Source organism: Lissotriton helveticus, chromosome 3_1 (assembly GCF_964261635.1).
Source record: "Lissotriton helveticus chromosome 3_1, aLisHel1.1, whole genome shotgun sequence".
Lineage (NCBI taxonomy): Eukaryota > Metazoa > Chordata > Amphibia > Caudata > Salamandridae > Lissotriton > Lissotriton helveticus.
This window is the reverse complement of record NC_136061.1, coordinates 921,374,921-921,392,585: the sequence shown is the minus strand read 5'-3', so window position 1 is coordinate 921,392,585 and position 17,665 is coordinate 921,374,921. Positions and strand designations below refer to the sequence as shown.

General features: G+C 45.7%; 1 protein-coding gene across 1 annotated transcript in view; it reads right to left on the bottom strand.

The window, feature by feature from the left end:
- The window catches only part of STK40 (serine/threonine kinase 40), a 379,098-nt gene that overhangs the window by 154,246 nt on the left and 207,187 nt on the right, over nucleotides 1–17,665 (bottom strand). The gene's annotated exons all lie outside the window — the stretch shown is intronic.

Sequence of the window (17,665 nt, the reverse complement as noted above, 5' to 3'; positions counted from 1 at the left end):
AGAGGCACTGTTGTCATGCAGTCCCGATATGGAGGAGTAGGGTGACCTCTTACAATATAGTAATTTGAAACTTCTGAGTTTTGACATACTTGTTGATGGCCCTGAAGTCAAGTACGGGCCTTAATGACAAATCTGCCTTGGGTACTAGGAAGTATACCATGTGGAGCAAAGTAAAAAGCGTAATGTTTCAAGTAAATGTAAATGTAAATGTATTTCGATTTATATAGCGCACGATTCACCCAGGGGTCTCAAGGCGCTTGCTTAGGGAACCCGTCCTGGTATTCCCCTGTGAGAGATACCCCGGCAGGGAATTCACAAGGTGAAAGCCAGGCATCCCGCCACGAGGGGCCGTAGTGGAGATTAAGCAAGCTATTGCCCAGAGTCGCAGAGTGTGACCCCATGAGTCGAGTAGGCACCGGAGCGAGAATTGTCGAGTCCGTGGAATTTTTGAGCCCGAGACCCGCCGAGGCGGGGAATCGAACCCTGGTCCACGGCTGATCTCAGCTTCCGGGTCTGCCGCCTCTAACCACTGAGCCACACTTCTCCACACTGTGGAATCCACAAGTGAGGATTGTGGATTCTCCACAGGTCTACCATACACATTGGAAACACAAAGGCTGGGAGAGTCTCCCCGTCTAAACGGCTCGTGCTGGATCCAACCGGTCCAAATCAGGGTCCATAACTGTTTTCATATCTCCATCTAATAAGAACGTCCCAGTGGGGAGTTCTAGAAGAAGGGCCCTGATTCTAGGTGGAATATACAGGGAGCATAAAATTCAAGATGCGGACTTCCCAGGTACACGTAAGAGCCACGTGGCATCCCAGGATGTCCCACCACCCTCGAGTCACCGCGAAGGGCAGCAAACTCCTGACCAGGATCCCCCACTCCATTAAAGTCTGTGGAGTATCCAGTGATTGCCCCGAAGGTGTGCTTCATGCATTAATACGATGTTGAGGAGTGGCATTTGATGTTTTGCAGTTCCAGGGTGCGTTTAATCTTGTTGCAAAGTCTATTCACATTCCACGTTCACGTGTGCATGCGCTTAAGTTGTGCCCCTGCCATAGGTGTGTATAAGTTGTCTGGACCTTTCCCGCCACCTCACTTTAGGCAATGCATCCATTCGCGCTGTGCTTCCACTATTACATTGAAGACAAAAATAGTTCAATATTTCAACAGACTCAAACAATCCCCTGTACCCCCCATGCATAATGAGCTATAAACCTCCCACTTCCCCAAACTGCAGAGTGTCTGTCGCCCAAACGTGTGAATGTAACAAAGGGAGGGTGATACCACCGCCAACTTAAGTTAGTAGGAGAGTGATACAGTATGTCACATGCACCTCTAAGTGAAAAGATTTACAAACTAAGGAGCTGAGTCCAATGTCCACACTACAGGCCAATTTCTGGTGTATCCCCACCGATCACCTCCCTTGCCCAACCCAAACAAAGTAAAAATAAGGTTCCGGATCACTGTGAACTGAAATGTTCATCCTGTATCAGGGGTGGTCTTCAGTCTAGGTAGGCTGACAGCGGCAGCAGGGCTCCGCGATCCAGGATGTTTGTCACTTGAAGAGGTCAAACTCCCTTCGTTTCTCCCACACCCCTGCCACTCTTCAGCCCTACAGCCAGTCCCAGGCCTCCTTCGGGGTCATGAAGTGTAGTGTCTTTCCATCCGCAATGATTCGGGAGCTTGGCCGGATACAGCATCATGTACTTGACGTTCTTTTAATCCCGCCCTCCCCCCTCCTTAGCGAGGGTTTTTTTTTTGGACTGAGTCGGAAGTCTGTCACTGGCGCTGCACCTGGAGTGTGAAGTCTGGGAAGAACTGGATAGTCGAGTTTTCATACTGCAAATCCTCACACGCTGCTTGCAGGATCACGTCCTGGTCTCTGTAGTTGAATATGTGTGCTATGATTGTACGCTGGGATGCCCCAGGAACGCGGCAGCGGCCCCAGGGCCTGGTGTGCCAGCTCTATGGAGAAATAATTAAGACAGTCTTTTGGGGGCAGAGGGTATTAAGAATGAGATCTTCAAGAAAAGGGTCAATGGATTGCCCCTCCGCTCCCGCAGGTACCCCCACTACATTGATATTTTTGCACCCAACCCTGCCTTCCCGGTCCTCCAGCCAAGCTACTGTTTCCGCATGTTTTGTAACCTCTGTGACCTGTTCCTCCAGACGCTTGGTTTTCGATAGTAGGCTCCAAATTTGTGTTTCGGCTATGGCAACCTTGTTTGCCATATTTCGGAAGTCTACTCACAGCAGATTCCCATTCACTGTCACTGTGTCAAGCTTGGGTCCAAGTGTGCCCCGGAGATCCCTTATCACCTTCATGAGATCTCTTAGAGAAGGCCCTGGCATGGGGTATGTCCCGCTCGCCACTGCAAAGTCTCTTGTGGCTCCTCCTACCTCCCCCACTGCTCCTATTGTCACCATATATTTGTCAATTTGGATGGACTGTTCGGGGCGAGGGCCCTTGTTCCGTACCATGTCTGCTAGGCATTGACGTCCGTGTACTAGAGGCTGGGCCCGGTCCGCCAAGTACCCAGGTGGTGGCGACACCCCTGTGTCTCCTCTGCCCGAGTTCCTCAAACTGCTGCAATTTCACCCCACTCTGAAATTGGTTTATCTGTTTTTAGTCTCAACCACCGTCTCCTGGGGGCTCTGGGGCCAGAGAATCGTGCCACAGGCGCAACACACCACACAGAGGTATGTCTCTCCTGATCCCCCAGGACGGGCTAGTCACTCCAAAGCGCTCTTTCACATCACCCACTCTGGGCCACAGTCACCCCGCTTATTCAACTTCTCCAGTCGATACACAGATTAATGCCTTCCCCTTAACAGATATGTCCGACCTTCCCTGGCCATGTGCAGGTCTCTCGAAGGCATTTTACCCCCAGCCGGGGCTGTGTGCCCTGATCTCAGACAGGTGGGGGGCTGCTTTTCACAGACCGTTGGGGGGCACTGCTGTACTCCCCACCTTCAAAACTGGTGCCTCTAAGTGCATAGAGGCCCAGTTGCCGGGCCCACGTCCAGCTCCATACTTCCTTACCGAGGACTCGGGTGCCCCCGCGGGTGGACCGTGTTAATCCCTGGCGTCTTCTTTGTGGCCCTTGTGGACCTCTTCAGCCTGCCTCAGGGTAGCTGGCCGGGTTCTGATGACAGAAGATGGGCTGCAGGGCCAGGACAAAGCGGACGGGACTAGTTTCACTGAGGCCACTGAGCCATCGGGTCCCTGATCACCTCAGGCGGGCTAGCCCTCTGCTCTCCAAGAGGGCTCGTCCCCAGCCGCATAAAGCAGGAGACCCTCAGTAGTCCACTGCCCTCCCACCCTGGAGCGGCCCAGGAGCTGCCACGGGCACCTTTGTCCATGCCGTCGGGTATTCTCCCGACAGAGTCGAGGATTGCCTCCAGGGGTATCACCGTCCCCAGCCTCCGTATTTGCAGCCTCTAGGACCTGCTCAGACAGGAGGTCCGGCCATGGGCAGCACCATCTTGAGAGCAGCCACGAGTCAGCCTCAGTTGCTCGAATACACTTTCGTGCCACTATGGAGTGTCGCAAGCTTCCGCCGTCCTCCACTGCAACCCCACACAACAATCTGGGGTGGTTGGGGTGTAGACCTGGACGGATGCTGGCCGATAAATAGAGGTTATTTGCGGATGACTAGGAGTGCCTGTTCAGCGTGTGACCATCCCCCGCAACCTGACATTCTCAGTCAGGCATGGATCATGTGTGGTTCCTGTGCATAGTTTTCTGCTCACAGTGTCCGCAGAGTCCAGAGCCCACTTTAGTCAAGTCTTACTTATTGCCTTCCCCACCTGGACTAGTACCTTTCCCTTGCTGCTTTTCTAGCTTGATGCCGTAGGTGTGTCCTGAGCATTTCAGCACTGCGTTTTACACTCTGATGTCATTCGGAGGGGAGGGTCTCAACAGATGCATATACACGATCCTCCAGTGAATCTGCATCAATGTCAAGCCAACCTCAAGGAGGCCCTCCTGGTACTAGCCATCATACATTTGCAGGCTTCTGTCTCCTATACCGCTGGTTAGGACTTTGAAGTAGCAACTCTAGTTCTTAAGGTTGTTTGGTTTTGACCTTGATTTCAACCAGTGTTTCCTTTGAAGGTCGGAGAGGACTTCTGTATTCTTTCAAGGACTCACACTCTTTCTCCTGAGGAGGGCCTCTTTTTTGGCATCAAGGAGTGTTTTCTTACTCTCCATGTTGAGCACTTTCCCTTCAGCATCAACCACCGGGTCATTTTTTTCAGCACATGACTTCTCAGGTCGGCTTTTGCATCTCATGCTCTCTATCACCTTTTGGCATAGAGGGTGGTGTGTGTGTGGGGGGGGAGGAGTTCTGAGGGTATGATGCCTGCAATATATTTTGGCTTAGATCCAAGTGGTCTCCTTGGGCCGCTGTTTGGCCTGTGGAGTGTTCTAAGTCGAGGAAGACTTCTTTGTTCTAGTTTCTGATCCGATCTCCCCTGTACAAACCAACAAAGGCTCTCCCCATTCTTGGAAGAGACCTTGCGTCACCTCTGGATTGAGATACCATTCATGATCCACTAAATATCGACAGCTGAGTTTCAGCCATGTCCAGAGGTGCAGTGCCTCTGACAAAGGGTCCACAAACCCTCCTGCTGTGTTTGTTGCAATACCACATGCCAGTGATGTCAGTGAACACTTGTACCAGTCTTCCCGTGATTGAAAGAAGAAAGGCCTTCAATGTCGGCCTCATCGCTGTGAGATCCAATAGGTTGAAGTGGAATTCGGATTCTGCAGAGAGCAGTCTCTTCTGATCTCCACCTCTCCTAGATGGCTGCCCCAGACCAGAAGTGACGCATCCATCACCCCAGTAAGCTCTTGCTGGGAAAGGTAGAGGGGTCTGCCTGCCACTGTCCCAATCACAGTTCGACAGCCACCACTACAGGTCATTTGCAGTTCCCTGTAAAATCTGGACCATGTCAGAGATTCCCCTGATGCTGCGCCCACTGGAACTTCAGCTCCCACTGCAGAGCTCTCATATGCTAATGGGCATGTGTCACAAGAAGGGGTTTTGTGTAGCATTTTACAATCCAAGTGTAACTTACTGATTCATGCCCTTATATAGCTATAATTCACATTGCCCTTATAAAGGCATAGAAATCATGCCCATTTTTAGACATAACCCATTCAGTCCTAATACAGGCATGGCTACTTCCACTAGTTCCAAAAAGCCACAACGATTTCTTGGAAAACTCTGCTTCAGCAGTCAAGGACATCCCCTTACTTGAATATTGATTTGTCCTAGAAATCATGGAGTTTTCAAAGGACTACCATTCCCTTGGTGTTCTTTGATGACGTTATTATGTCCGACTTTACGTCAAACTAGGTACCTTCAAGGTATAAATATGACTACACTTGCCCTACCAAACACACGGTGGTTCGGAGCAGCTCAACTATCTACTTGCCCGACGCAGCACGCTACAGCAAGTGCCAAAGGAAGCCGACCCTCCAGCTGACGCACTGACAGAGAAGCTGTGCTTTCTCTCGCTGAGAATCCATTCCAGTGTTTCCAAGCTCCGCTCGCGGGGTGTTGGGAAATCGAGTCCGAGACAGATACCAGACCTCCTTCATTCTAAAACCAAGGTGCGGAGCTAATTAGACCCTAAGAGAAATCTTGGTTAGAGTCTTGGCAAAGACAAACTAAACCTATGCTACACCTCACTTACTTTTTCCCTCGTACTAGACTTAGGTTAGGTACACTGGGATAGGCGTATTATAGAAGCACCAGTTGAGTACCTTTAGCCTTTGTTATTTATATATGTATTTATCTATGATTTAGAAACCATACAATGCTTTAACAGTATTATTTTATAATACTCTTCTTACTGTACGCATTATACTTTGCAATCAGTATTACGATTGTAGTAATTCACTTTACTTGCTTGGGAAAGAGGACTGTTCAATAAAACCTTTTAACGCCCGTCTTTCGATTTCTCTGCACCTCTGATTAAACGAAGCATGCACGATTGACTGAGTAAAATATCTATCTATTGTTTCCATCCACGACTCTGAAGATCAGTTTTATTCTTGGGGAAACAAAGTTGTCATGTTTATGCGGTTGTCAGAAACTAATCCCTTCTTTTTTTATTCGAGAACGTTTCTAGTGACCTCTGAGCTAGCTGGCACTCACATTTAAGTCTAATATATTCGATAGAGACCTAGTAGTCCTACGTCAAATCTATAGGATATGTTTTTCCAATGCGCAGAGTCTATTGGGAATATAGGAACTACACTACAGGGGGCATTGAGGCCCAACAGCTTCAGAGTCATTCTCACCGAAAATCAGGATAGAGGCCAAAAACATCGGTATCATAACCTGAATATTCTGGGGCAGGCCCAAAACTGCAATGTGTCCAGAACAGCTCCAATGAAAGGGAGCGTTTGAGACGGAGTCAGGTGTGCCTTCTGCATGTTGATTTTGAACACCCAGCGAGTGCAGAAGGTTAGCCGTAGTCTGATGGTGGGAGATAAATGCCAGGGGCAAACCCACCTTCAACAGCAAATCGTCTAGGTAGGAAAAGACTAGAATTCCAGACTTACGGTAGGGAATGCGTCAGGGTTAGCTTTGGAAGTGGAGGCCTTGGCATTTGAGGTGGGGTGCTGGGTGAGTAAACTGGGGTCCCCTGGGGTGGGGGGAGCAATAGGCAATAGTTGCCCAAATAGGAAGACAGTAAAGACTTAATTCGAATAGGAATAATATTCGATGTGGGCACTTCTCGGCTGAAGCACCTCCGTCAAGACACTGGTCTTGACTGCAACCGTGGGTAGCTTAAGGTCTAGGACCTCAGCCACCCTTCACACTACCACTGCGAATGAGGCACTCTCCTCCATAGCCACTGTGGAACGGGAGGGGGTTGAGACAGACCAGGCAAGCATCTGGGGAGGTGTACAGTCCACTGGCATTCGCCAGATCCTAACACCAATTGTCCTCTAAGTCTTCTAACTGGTATCCATCAGGGTCCACAGACTCCTTCCAATTACCACCCAATCCAGACCTCTCAAAATAATAACACACTGGTTCTGTCATGGGGGGTTTACCCACTGCGGAGCTGGATGACTCCAGTCTGGCTCTGTGTCTAAGTCGGGAATTATGATGGGGATGGTGCCGCTGTGGGGCAAGCAGGGCCAGCACTGGAATGGGCGCTCGATTGGCACTGTCCCAGATCCATCAACAGATCCAAGGCATCACACGGGCTCCAGGGGCGGCCCTGCCCGCAGAAGACCATTGGGGGCACTTTCAAAGCCTGTAGTTGATCCAGCAGGAATAGGCTGTCCAAATATGAGGTGCATGGCCTCATAGAATGTTTTGTAACTGGGCGGGGATCGCTCCAGGTCCCAGAAACTCTGGGTGGCGCTGGGATGTCACAGGTGCAAGCTCCACCCCAGAGTTAGGTCTTGAATGCTGATGCTTCCTTGTCTCGTCAGATGACTTTTTAAAGTCGAAGATCTCTTTTGACTTCTTGCTCTTCTTGTGCCTGTGGAACTTACCTGATTTCCCCAACTACTTCGATGACGAGTGTCTGTAGTGGCTCTACGAACAATCTGGGTACCTTCCTCTCGACTGAGCTCTTGAGCGTCATGTGGCAGGACTTGAAGGGCACTCGATCTCACTGCCTTGGGTGCATGGTATGACGGTTGATGCAGACATTGGCTTTGTGATCACACTACAAGAACCCACCAAAAAAGGGTTGGTGACAGACGCCACATGGTTTACACCCAGCTTTCCTAGTGGACATCCTGACGCAACAGTAGACAAGGTTGTAGGAGAGTAGGTTCTGCATCCTATGGTTACCCCACTTTTTGCTGTGTTTCACTGGTTTATCGACTTTAGTCTGGCTGTGGCCCTGCTAATCAGGACCACAGCCTAGCTGTTCTCTCTCAAAATTGGTTTCCTGTACATTAGGTACACCCCAGATTGGTTACTGGGTTACCCTTTTGAGTCCCTAGTATATGGTACCAAGGGCATAGGTACCCCAGAGGCCTACCAGGGGCTGAAGCATGTATTATGCCACCCCTGGGAAGCCTTCTAAAATCGCACCACAGATCTGCACTTGCAGCCTGGGTAAGGTGGTGTAAGCACCCCTTACTTAGATATGGTATATCTATCTATCTATCTATCTATCTATCTATCTATCTATCTATCTCTCTATAGACAGGTATAACTCTAAGTCACTCCTATGGCAGGCCTTGACAATCCTGAAGGCATAGTGCTTGGTTTTGTGTAAGAGGGTGCGCCCTAGCATGAGCTGAGCCCCTCTGCAGCTTTCGGAATCTCTTCCTTATAGCTGTTCTATGATATAGCCATACCATATACTCTTAAGTGCATTATAATCCTCGCGGTTAATGGTAACTTTGGAATGGCTTTATCAAAACATGTTGTGTTTTGTGTCAAACCCTTTGGAATATTACCACCCCCACCCCCCGCCAGTTCTGGCAGCGGGGTAGCATTCCACCCATCTAGAGGGAGAGGGGTGGACCTTCGACATTCTATATCGACTGGAAGACGGAAGAAATCTCCCTTGGGGTCAAGGAGTGATTACCCTGTTCAAACAGGCACCTAAGAAGCATCTTGCCGGTCTGCATTTTCAAGGCTCCCGACGGATCGGAAGAATCTGTGACACAGGACACGGACTTCCAGACATCTCCGAGGCTGACACGAGTTCCCAGCAAAGCGGAGACCTGCAGCTATCACGAGAGACGTGGGACCGGAACTCCTGGACATCCTGCGCATTTCCTAATGCATCGACTTCCCGAGCTTTCCCAAAGTTGTGCATTGGGCTACTTGTTGTCCAAGCCCTGAGAACCTGTTGCCTCGAAGATTGTGGCCCTACACTCCACGAGTGTTCCGTGGGCCCGCTTTCAACATTGGAGCTCATGGCGCCTTTGCGATCTCTAGTCCGTCGACTGGTGGGTCCCCACGAAGGACAATCCTTTGTTTCTAGGGCTTCCCTGGTTGCTACAGATGTGGTCTGACTCCCCTCCAAAGGGTGAGTCCCTCAGACCTTGCTGGTCTGCACCGAAGCCAATCTTGTCATCTTGCAAGGGTTGCTGTTGCCAAGGCTTGTTGGGTCCAATCCGGATACCGAAGCTGCAGCACTCAATATCAGACGTGGGACAGCTCGAATCTAGCTCCTGGTTGTCGACACCTCCTGGAACTCGTGGCTGAAGAGTCAAGCTTCACCTACATCACTTGAAAGCACCAGACATCGGCTGGCATCTTCTTGTCGCCATTCTGGTCACTGGCTAGTGACCCAGACTCTGTCCCCTCTGCTTCCAGGTTCTTCAGATCTCCAATCCACCCTTGGATCCATCCGGACACTCTTCACCTGAATGCCTGCAGCACTTCTTTGCAGCTCTCCATTGGAATCGACGACGAAACCCGACGCAAAACGACACATATGTACCCATCTTTCCTGGGTGAGGTAACAAGTACTTCGGTGCTCCCGTGGGTCTTGACTCGAAGTGTCCATTACAGAAAGGGTTTTATCGAAGTCCACTCCTAAGTGTCCTTAAACTCTAAAACTGTAACTCTAGCTTTCTCCATAGAAGTCAATGGTGATTCGCGGCTGTGTTTAAACACTGCACGCGTCCCCCGTGGGTCTCCTGCGTCCCTAACGTGGGTGGTTCCTGGTTGCCCCAGCGGTTCTACAGGCTCTAGGCCTGGTCTCTGTGTTGAGAGCATTACTTATACCACTTTCTTAGTTTGTGAGGCCCCCAGGGCAAAACGTATACTGTGTTAATGTACTGTGTTTTGTTATGTTATGTTACCATAATTTTTATAGCGCGCTACTACCCGTAGGTGTCTAGGCGCTAAGGACCACTTGCTGCACAAAAACAAAGTTAGTTCTTAAATAGCCATGTTTAAAGGTTTTTCCTGAACTCCAACAAGGATGAAATCTTTCTAAGTGTGAGCGGGAGAGAATTCCAAGAGACTAAAGATACTATGGCAAACTCCTGCCACCCCATTTGGTAGTCCTAATTCTATAGTAGGGCATTAAGGCGGCAGTAGCTGAACGCAAATGTCTGGAAGGGGAATGCCAGTTAAAAATCTGCCAAAGAAATCGAGGGCCCATTTTATGTAAGGCCTTATGTGTTAGACACAAGGCTTTACATTTTAGACGACGAGCAACTGGTAGCCAGTGTAGATTTTGTATTCCAGCCCTAATCGACTGGTGTTTAGGGACATTCAGTATCATTCTGGCAGCAGCATTCTGCACTGACGGCAGTCTTCGGAGTTGACTAACCTGTAGATTTATATATATAAGGCATTACAGTAATCAACTTTAGTCAATACAAGGGAGGTTAAAACAGTTTTTCTTGCACTCTGGAACAAATGGAAGAATTTTGCGTACTATTTTATGGTAAGAAATGCAGAGGACACTACCTTGGAAACTTGGGCTTCAAAATTGAACTTCTCGTCAATAACAAACCCCAAATGTTTAGCTTTCACTACAGGCACAGGAGGGGGGCCTAGAGAGCTTGGCCACCATACTGGGAACCAAAGTGGGGCAAGTTTACCAAAAAGGACAACCTCGGTTTTATTTGAATTGAGCTTTAAACAGTGTTTGCCCATCCAGGAACTCAGAGCTATCATACATTCGTGCAGATTATTAGCATGATTGACCTCATTATCGATGGTTGAAATAACCAATTGAGTGTCATCTGCATAGGAGGTCGGAAACATGTTAAAACTTCTAATCAAAGGTGCAAGTTCCGACACAAATATTAAAAAGTGTGGGGCTCAGAGAGGAGCCCTGAGGCGGTAATGTAAAAGGTAAGGATTTAAAATCGCCTAGTTGCACTGTCTGAGACCTGTCTGATGAAAATGATGTTAAGATCGACAGAGATTTCCCTCCTCACCACTAGCATTCAGCCGATCTAACAGTAAGGTATGGTCCACAGTATCAAAAGCCGCGGACAAATCAAGGAGGATCAGAACCGCTGATCCCCCGCCATCTAAAGCAGCACAAATCTCCTCAGCAGTCTTGATTAAGGCAGTTTCAGCGCTGTGGTGAGAACGGAAGCCAAACTGGCTATGATCTAGCACATCATTAGTCGAAGAGAATTTCGTATTAAGAATTTTCTCAATTATTTTTGCCGGCAATGGAAGTTTCGCAATAGGTCTATAGTTGGCTGGATCCGTTTCATCAAGATGATTTTTTTTTAATAATGGGAATATACATGCCTGTTTCCACAAAGTGGGAAAAATACCTTGTAATAACATTTAATTATAAATACCAGTTAGCTGAGGGCTAATAATATGGCTGATGGTATGGAGTAATCTGGGAGGACAAGGGTCATCTGGGGAACCAGATTTAGTTTTAAGGAAAAGGGAAGTAACCTGCTCAGAAGAAATAGCAGGAAAATTCGTAAATGATGGTGTAATTATATCTTCCTGATCGAAGACAACATTATCAGGAATATGTCCATCAAATTGATAAAAAATCTGATCTACCTTATTTTTAAAGGACTGAGCCAGAAGATTGCAGAACTCTTGCGTACCAATCTGATTACTATCTTTTTTTGAAGAAGTTAGATCGGATATGACTGAGAAAAGTTCCTTACTGGAATTCCCCGCCCTTTCTATTTTCGGAGTATCAAAAACAATCTTCTGTAAAAAATGTATTTTTGTATTTAGCTAACATAAGCTTGTATTGTTCTTTTTCAGTTGTATCATAATTTTTCCGCCATAATCTTTGTCTCCTACATGCCTGTTTTATCAAGTCTTAAGGCTTCCGAGAACCATAAGGCCAATGGGTTTTTCCTGTTTCTATTAATCTTAGACAAGGGGGCTGCTTTAGCAAAGTTAATGTCAAGCCAGGAGGTATAACCTAAGCCTGGGCGGCCAGCTACGCTCCGTGCACGTAGTGCACGGAGTGCCGCCTCCTACGCATTTTGCGTAGCCGGCGTAGCCAGGCGGCACTACGCGAGCTCCGCAGACGGAGCGTAGCCGGCCGCCACCCGCCTCCCTCCCGCCCTCCCTAAATACATAAATAAATGTATAAAAAGCTTTTTAAAACACTTACCTTGTCTGCCGCGTCCCCGGGGCTCCCTCTCGCCGTCCCGCGATGCGCGCCGCCATTTCGGATCCTAATGCGCATGCGCGGGCGGCCGCGCATGCGCATTTCTCGTGAGGAAAAGCTTTTTATACATTTATTTATGTATTGAGGGAGGCGGGCGGCGCGGAGTGGGGCTACGCGGAGTGCGCGGGTGGGCGTAGTTGTGCGCCCACTTCGCGTAGCTCCGCGGAGCCACACTACGCCCAGGGTTAGTATAACCTCCCGCGGACCCATCTGCCACCAATTCCAGATCGGGTATGCTTTGGGTTAGCTGAGATTCCAAAGTCCATGTATCATGCTATTTAATTTCTTGTATTGTACTTTTGCCTCTAGCCTCATAAAGAGACTAGAGAGGTTGCATTTAGAATAAATACATAGATTTTATATATATACCTGGTGTGGTGCTCTTTCATTTGATCATTCAAGAGATTATAGACTGGTAAAACAAGCTGCTTTACATTCCTTCAAGACTTGGCCTGAAGCTGATCTCCACAGCTACCACTAGGATAGCTTTCTATAAAGATTGTCTAAACCTATCATCAATAAGGGTCGTTTGGACTGGTGCAAGCTGCCCACTAGAATAGGTAAGGAATCTGCAGCTCAAAGTCTCTATCTGATGAAGTTTTCATGCTTCACAGAAAAATTTGTTTAATGCTAGTCAAAGTGGCGGGGGTAGGGGAGGACAAAAAAGGAACGTATGTTCTCACTGCCATTTGGAAACTGCAGGTATATGTTTTTTTCTCACAAAACCTCAATTGTGTCCACAAGAGCTTCACTGTACGGCAAGACAGTCCTTCTAAAATATATGTAAATTTGTTTGATCTAGGCGGATCAGTCTTAAGTGGTAAAAAAAACAGTGCCTCTGCAGTTTTCTAAATGACCTCACTGAAACATGCCAGCTCCACCGATTTGGGTCTTTCCTGGAACAAATAACTTCCGCTGGAGACGAGTCAATTCAGTCAGCATTTTGAAGGTCAATGTACAAACCTGCATCTAAATTCTCTGGAAAAAGTTAATCTTCTGCCTCACTATTTTCATCCTCATTCTACTTGGGGAAGGTTAAAGAATGCATGAGCCTATAAATGTGGACCAAGAACAATTCGGAACAGCAATGTCTATTGATCTCATCTCTTTTTCCAAGTGCATACGTGTTTCTTTTTTCAGGACGAGGTTAATCATCATACCCCGGGCCATAGTCATTGGCTCTGTGCGAGGGGTCTGCATTACCTCCGCAATGTTCAATGTCACTTGCATTGTGAAAAGATTTTAAGGACCGAAGCTGGAAAAGCGTGCCAGCAGCATGGCAATATAGCAGTCCAAAGGGTTTGCCATAGGCTGTGGCTTTTGTGGTTATGATGCACTCAAGAATATCTTGTGGAAGGTCTGGAACTGGTCAGCAGAGGCTATAATGGAGTGGAAGCTCACCTCAGGTAGAATCTTCCCGGACTGTGTTCCAACAATGAGTCAGAACACACTGCATTGTTCTGCCTTTTATCCTCTCAAGCAGACTTTGGTGCATCTGCACAAATATTCCAGCACTGTGACTCATACGGAGGCATCCGTGTGAATAATGGTGTGTGTCTGACATTTGTCAGTAATATTTACCACAGGCCTTGAAGCCCAACGGAAGACTTCCAGGGCTTATGGTGCCAAATGGAAAACACTGGAAAAATACATACAATTCACAATGGCCACAAATTAAATGTCTGTGGGGCACCAGAAAAAAAAAAGATAAGACCTGGCACAAGTCGCCTTAAACGTACCCACAAAGTCAAACCACTGGAATCGAAGTGAGACTACGGCTGGAATCGTACAGCACCATTTGGCACACTTGTGACCTTATTGCTGTTGAACATTTCTAGATCCATTTTAATGCCTGATCAGATAAATTAACTGCAAGAACTATTATTCATTCCAAACATAAAAACTGAATTTAACAGTTTTCCATAGTGTGACTGTCCCTCAATAATAGTAGCACTAAGGAGACTGGATTCCAACAGGGCCTAATGCAGACTTCAATGTTAATGAAAGTACGACCCACAGCAGGGGGTAATTATGAATCTAAGCTGGAGGGGTCATAATTTCCAAGCCAATACCTCTACAACTGATTTCTAACAATGAGTTAAAAAATTAGTCTGACGCTGTTCCTAAATCTGCTACCATTTAAACTGACAATCTCTGTATGTGGGAATATTTCTTGGCGACGTAAAAATCAAAATAATGCGCTACTAATTCAATGTGTCTTCTTTCAACTTCTGTTTTGCCATTGGCTTATCCATCCCTAATCTCATGGTTTCTGGATTTTGAAAATGTTAATCAAGTGGTAAAAAAGTTAAGGAACTTCTTAAATGGCACTTTCTCCCAGATGTAAAGGTGTTTAACTGTGCCACAACTCCAATTCCGTGGGTGAGGCTGGACACAATGGTAAGTATAGCAGAGAATTAAGGACCGGACTAAAATCATCACCATGATTGAATTCTTCAAATGAAAGCGCAACAAAAATATAGGTTGCATATTTATATATCTGTTCAGGGGAAATAACGGTCTCTTTGGTCATCAATGTGGATAACAAAACAATCTGAAGATGGAAGTATTCGGTGTCAAAGAAAATGGAAGACAGAAGTGAATGAGATTTTAAGGGGCAGGAAAATTAATTTTAAAGCAGATGCGGAATATATAATGGTAACAACCGAAGAAAATGCTTCCACAAGGCAAGGATCAAGAGGAATTGCATTTATATACATTGTTGGTGAATTAAGTATGTGTGAGACAAGCTTCACCACATCTCTTACAGTGTATGCTGGCAGCATATCAATGATGAATGCCAGTGGAAGATAAAGTGACTAAAGCATAAAGATTAACAGAGTGCACTTACAGAAAGAGATCCTACTTCTGACATTTCTGCTTTTAATGCAGTTCAGAAACATACAGCAGACTTAGAAAAAGAATGGGCGAAAGTCTGGCATTCTGGACTGCAGCTGTAGGTTTCAGTAATGTTTGTTTACGCACCATCTTTGAGAGGAAAACAGATAGGCTCTATTCATTTTGTAAATGCACCTAAAATAGCATCCCTTTTTTATCTAAAATGCGAAATACATCAAAGGCAGAAAGATGGATGTAGGCTATCACTTGAAAGCTTAGGGTATTATGCATTCTAGAACTGGAATAGTTTGTTAGCTGGAGCCAGAAAGGAATAATGAGAGGATATAGATATCTGTGGAGGAGTCTAGCAGTTATAGGTGCCAAAGAGTGTTGCATGCTCCCACAAAGAAACAAATGCAGAATGTATCAATAAAGTTAATAGGTACGTAGCAGGTACTAGAGAACTCCTTTGCAATCTTAATGACAATCACAACTCTAGTTATTAACTAGTGAAACAAGAACATAAAATTGGCAAAGCGTCTGTTCTAGAATAAGCCTTCCTAGCTATATTTGGCTACCTCCCCTTGTAGTTTAAATGCGCTCAATATAGGTTGAACCCTATGCCCAAAACTTCGGTTGAATCCTAAGTGAATATGCTGGGATTACTTGCCCAGTACTTTGTACTCAGTCTAGTCTTTCCCTTCAACAAAACAATTCATTACTGTAGGTCTCAGCCCTGCTCTTAGCCGATCACCTTCCACTTGCTTTAGACTGTATGCTTTCAATGTGACCAACCAATTTTACAGCAATGGAAAGCCCTACATTATCTAGCAGTCATACTGTGTCAATTTTGGGAAATGCAAGATGGATATCTTTCAGGAAAAAATACAGCAAAGCACAGGACTTTGTTTATTGCTGACGTTTGTTTTAAACAATGTTAACTCCTTACAATGGTATAACCAAGAATACATCTAAACCACTCCAGGAATTACATGTGCAAGAACATCTATCTACCGAAGTTCATATTTTTCCACTCATAGGATCCCTCAACTTAAGATAGTTTGATGGTAGGGGGAAGAACCTTTCCTGCAGTGGTCAAATGTTGTGACTGCCATCTAGAAATGTAATTAAGACATATGCTTTAACAGAGCGATACCAAAGATTCCAACGCTGGGAGGATGGCTCAATGAAGTGACTGATTGCTGCATTGATGACGATGATCCAAACACGTTTGAATCCCCGCAAAATTTACTCAGCCTTTCAGCGAACTAAAAGTCTGTACATCTTTACACTTTTTGCCTGTAATTTGTGTATACTTTGACAGATTGCTAACAGATTGTAAATAACTGTATAAATACACAACAGAATTGGAGTATTGCCAGTCAGCTTTTTTTTGCATATGGATAAGGTCGCTTCCTTGCAACTGCTCGAAATATATTTGCCTTCTGACAAGTCCTGCGGTTTGCTGAATTTTTTTTTAACAGTGGGCAAAAGTAACACATTATTTTCAGCACTTGGTACCAGCAGAAGTGGAATAGGTGCTCCATATAAAAATAAATTATTGTTATGTACACCGTGCTGTCTTGTATCTGATATTTTCACCAGAAAAAGGCACTATGAACATTTACGCTCTACAAGGTGCAAAGAATGAAATATATAAAATACATTTTAAATCTTGATACTAGAAATTTCTGATGGCGAGCTCTAGATTTGACAATCTCTTTTTCATTGAAATCTGTGAGACACTGGAAATGCATGATACCATAACATACCACTGTTTTACATTTCTCAAATGCCATCACCTGTGGTTGGCAAAGGTAACAACTTAATTCTGCCATCAACTTGACTATTTAATTTTTTCGGCAGCCCTTAATCCATGTGCAATCTAATACAGCTTGTCAGACAGAGTATAGCGTGCATGTTTTTACCATCTGGTTGAGTCAAATGACAGACTGTTCTGAGAAAAATATTTACATTGTTAATATCACAAAAGCTTTCAAAGAGGTTTATCAAATTCGAGGAGAAAAGCGAGGTTAAAAATTGATGAAAGAGAATGTTGAAAAGACTTCTAAATAAGGTGGATCCGTTTAATTGAGTTTCATTTGGATCCTTTTCTAAAATAATAAAACTGATACAACGGAGTGGGGGGGGAGGGTACAAAGTTACGTATAACATTATCTATCATTGTGTTTTCCCAACAAAAAACAATTGAGCGCTGAAGTGTTTTTTTTCTTTTAGTTCAATGCAGAAGCGTGGTAGTGAAAAGGTCAAGTGGAAATATCAAATATTTTTACCAGGAGAAAAATAACTTAACATGAACACCATTAAGAGCATGTACAAATACGCTGGAATCTCGAACTTTCGAAGTATGAAAACAATCCACTCAACACAAAGTAGAGACAACAACATTTCCGAAAGAAGATCAAGGCTTGTTTTCTGAACCCTGTGCTTTACCAATTTCAGACTAAGTATACGTAAAACAAGTTTCAAATAATAGACTTTGGATCAGAAATTTCAGAAGTACATCCATCATTGCTTTGCTTTCCTCAGTGTTTAATTCTGGGGAAAAGAGATGGCTTTGAGAGGGTTTCATAGCTGAAGACATCAATTGTTAAGGCACATATATATATCTATCAGATAATACGATTCCTACAAGACATATAATCCATTGCAGCATCATTCTTGTATAAAGAGAGAAAA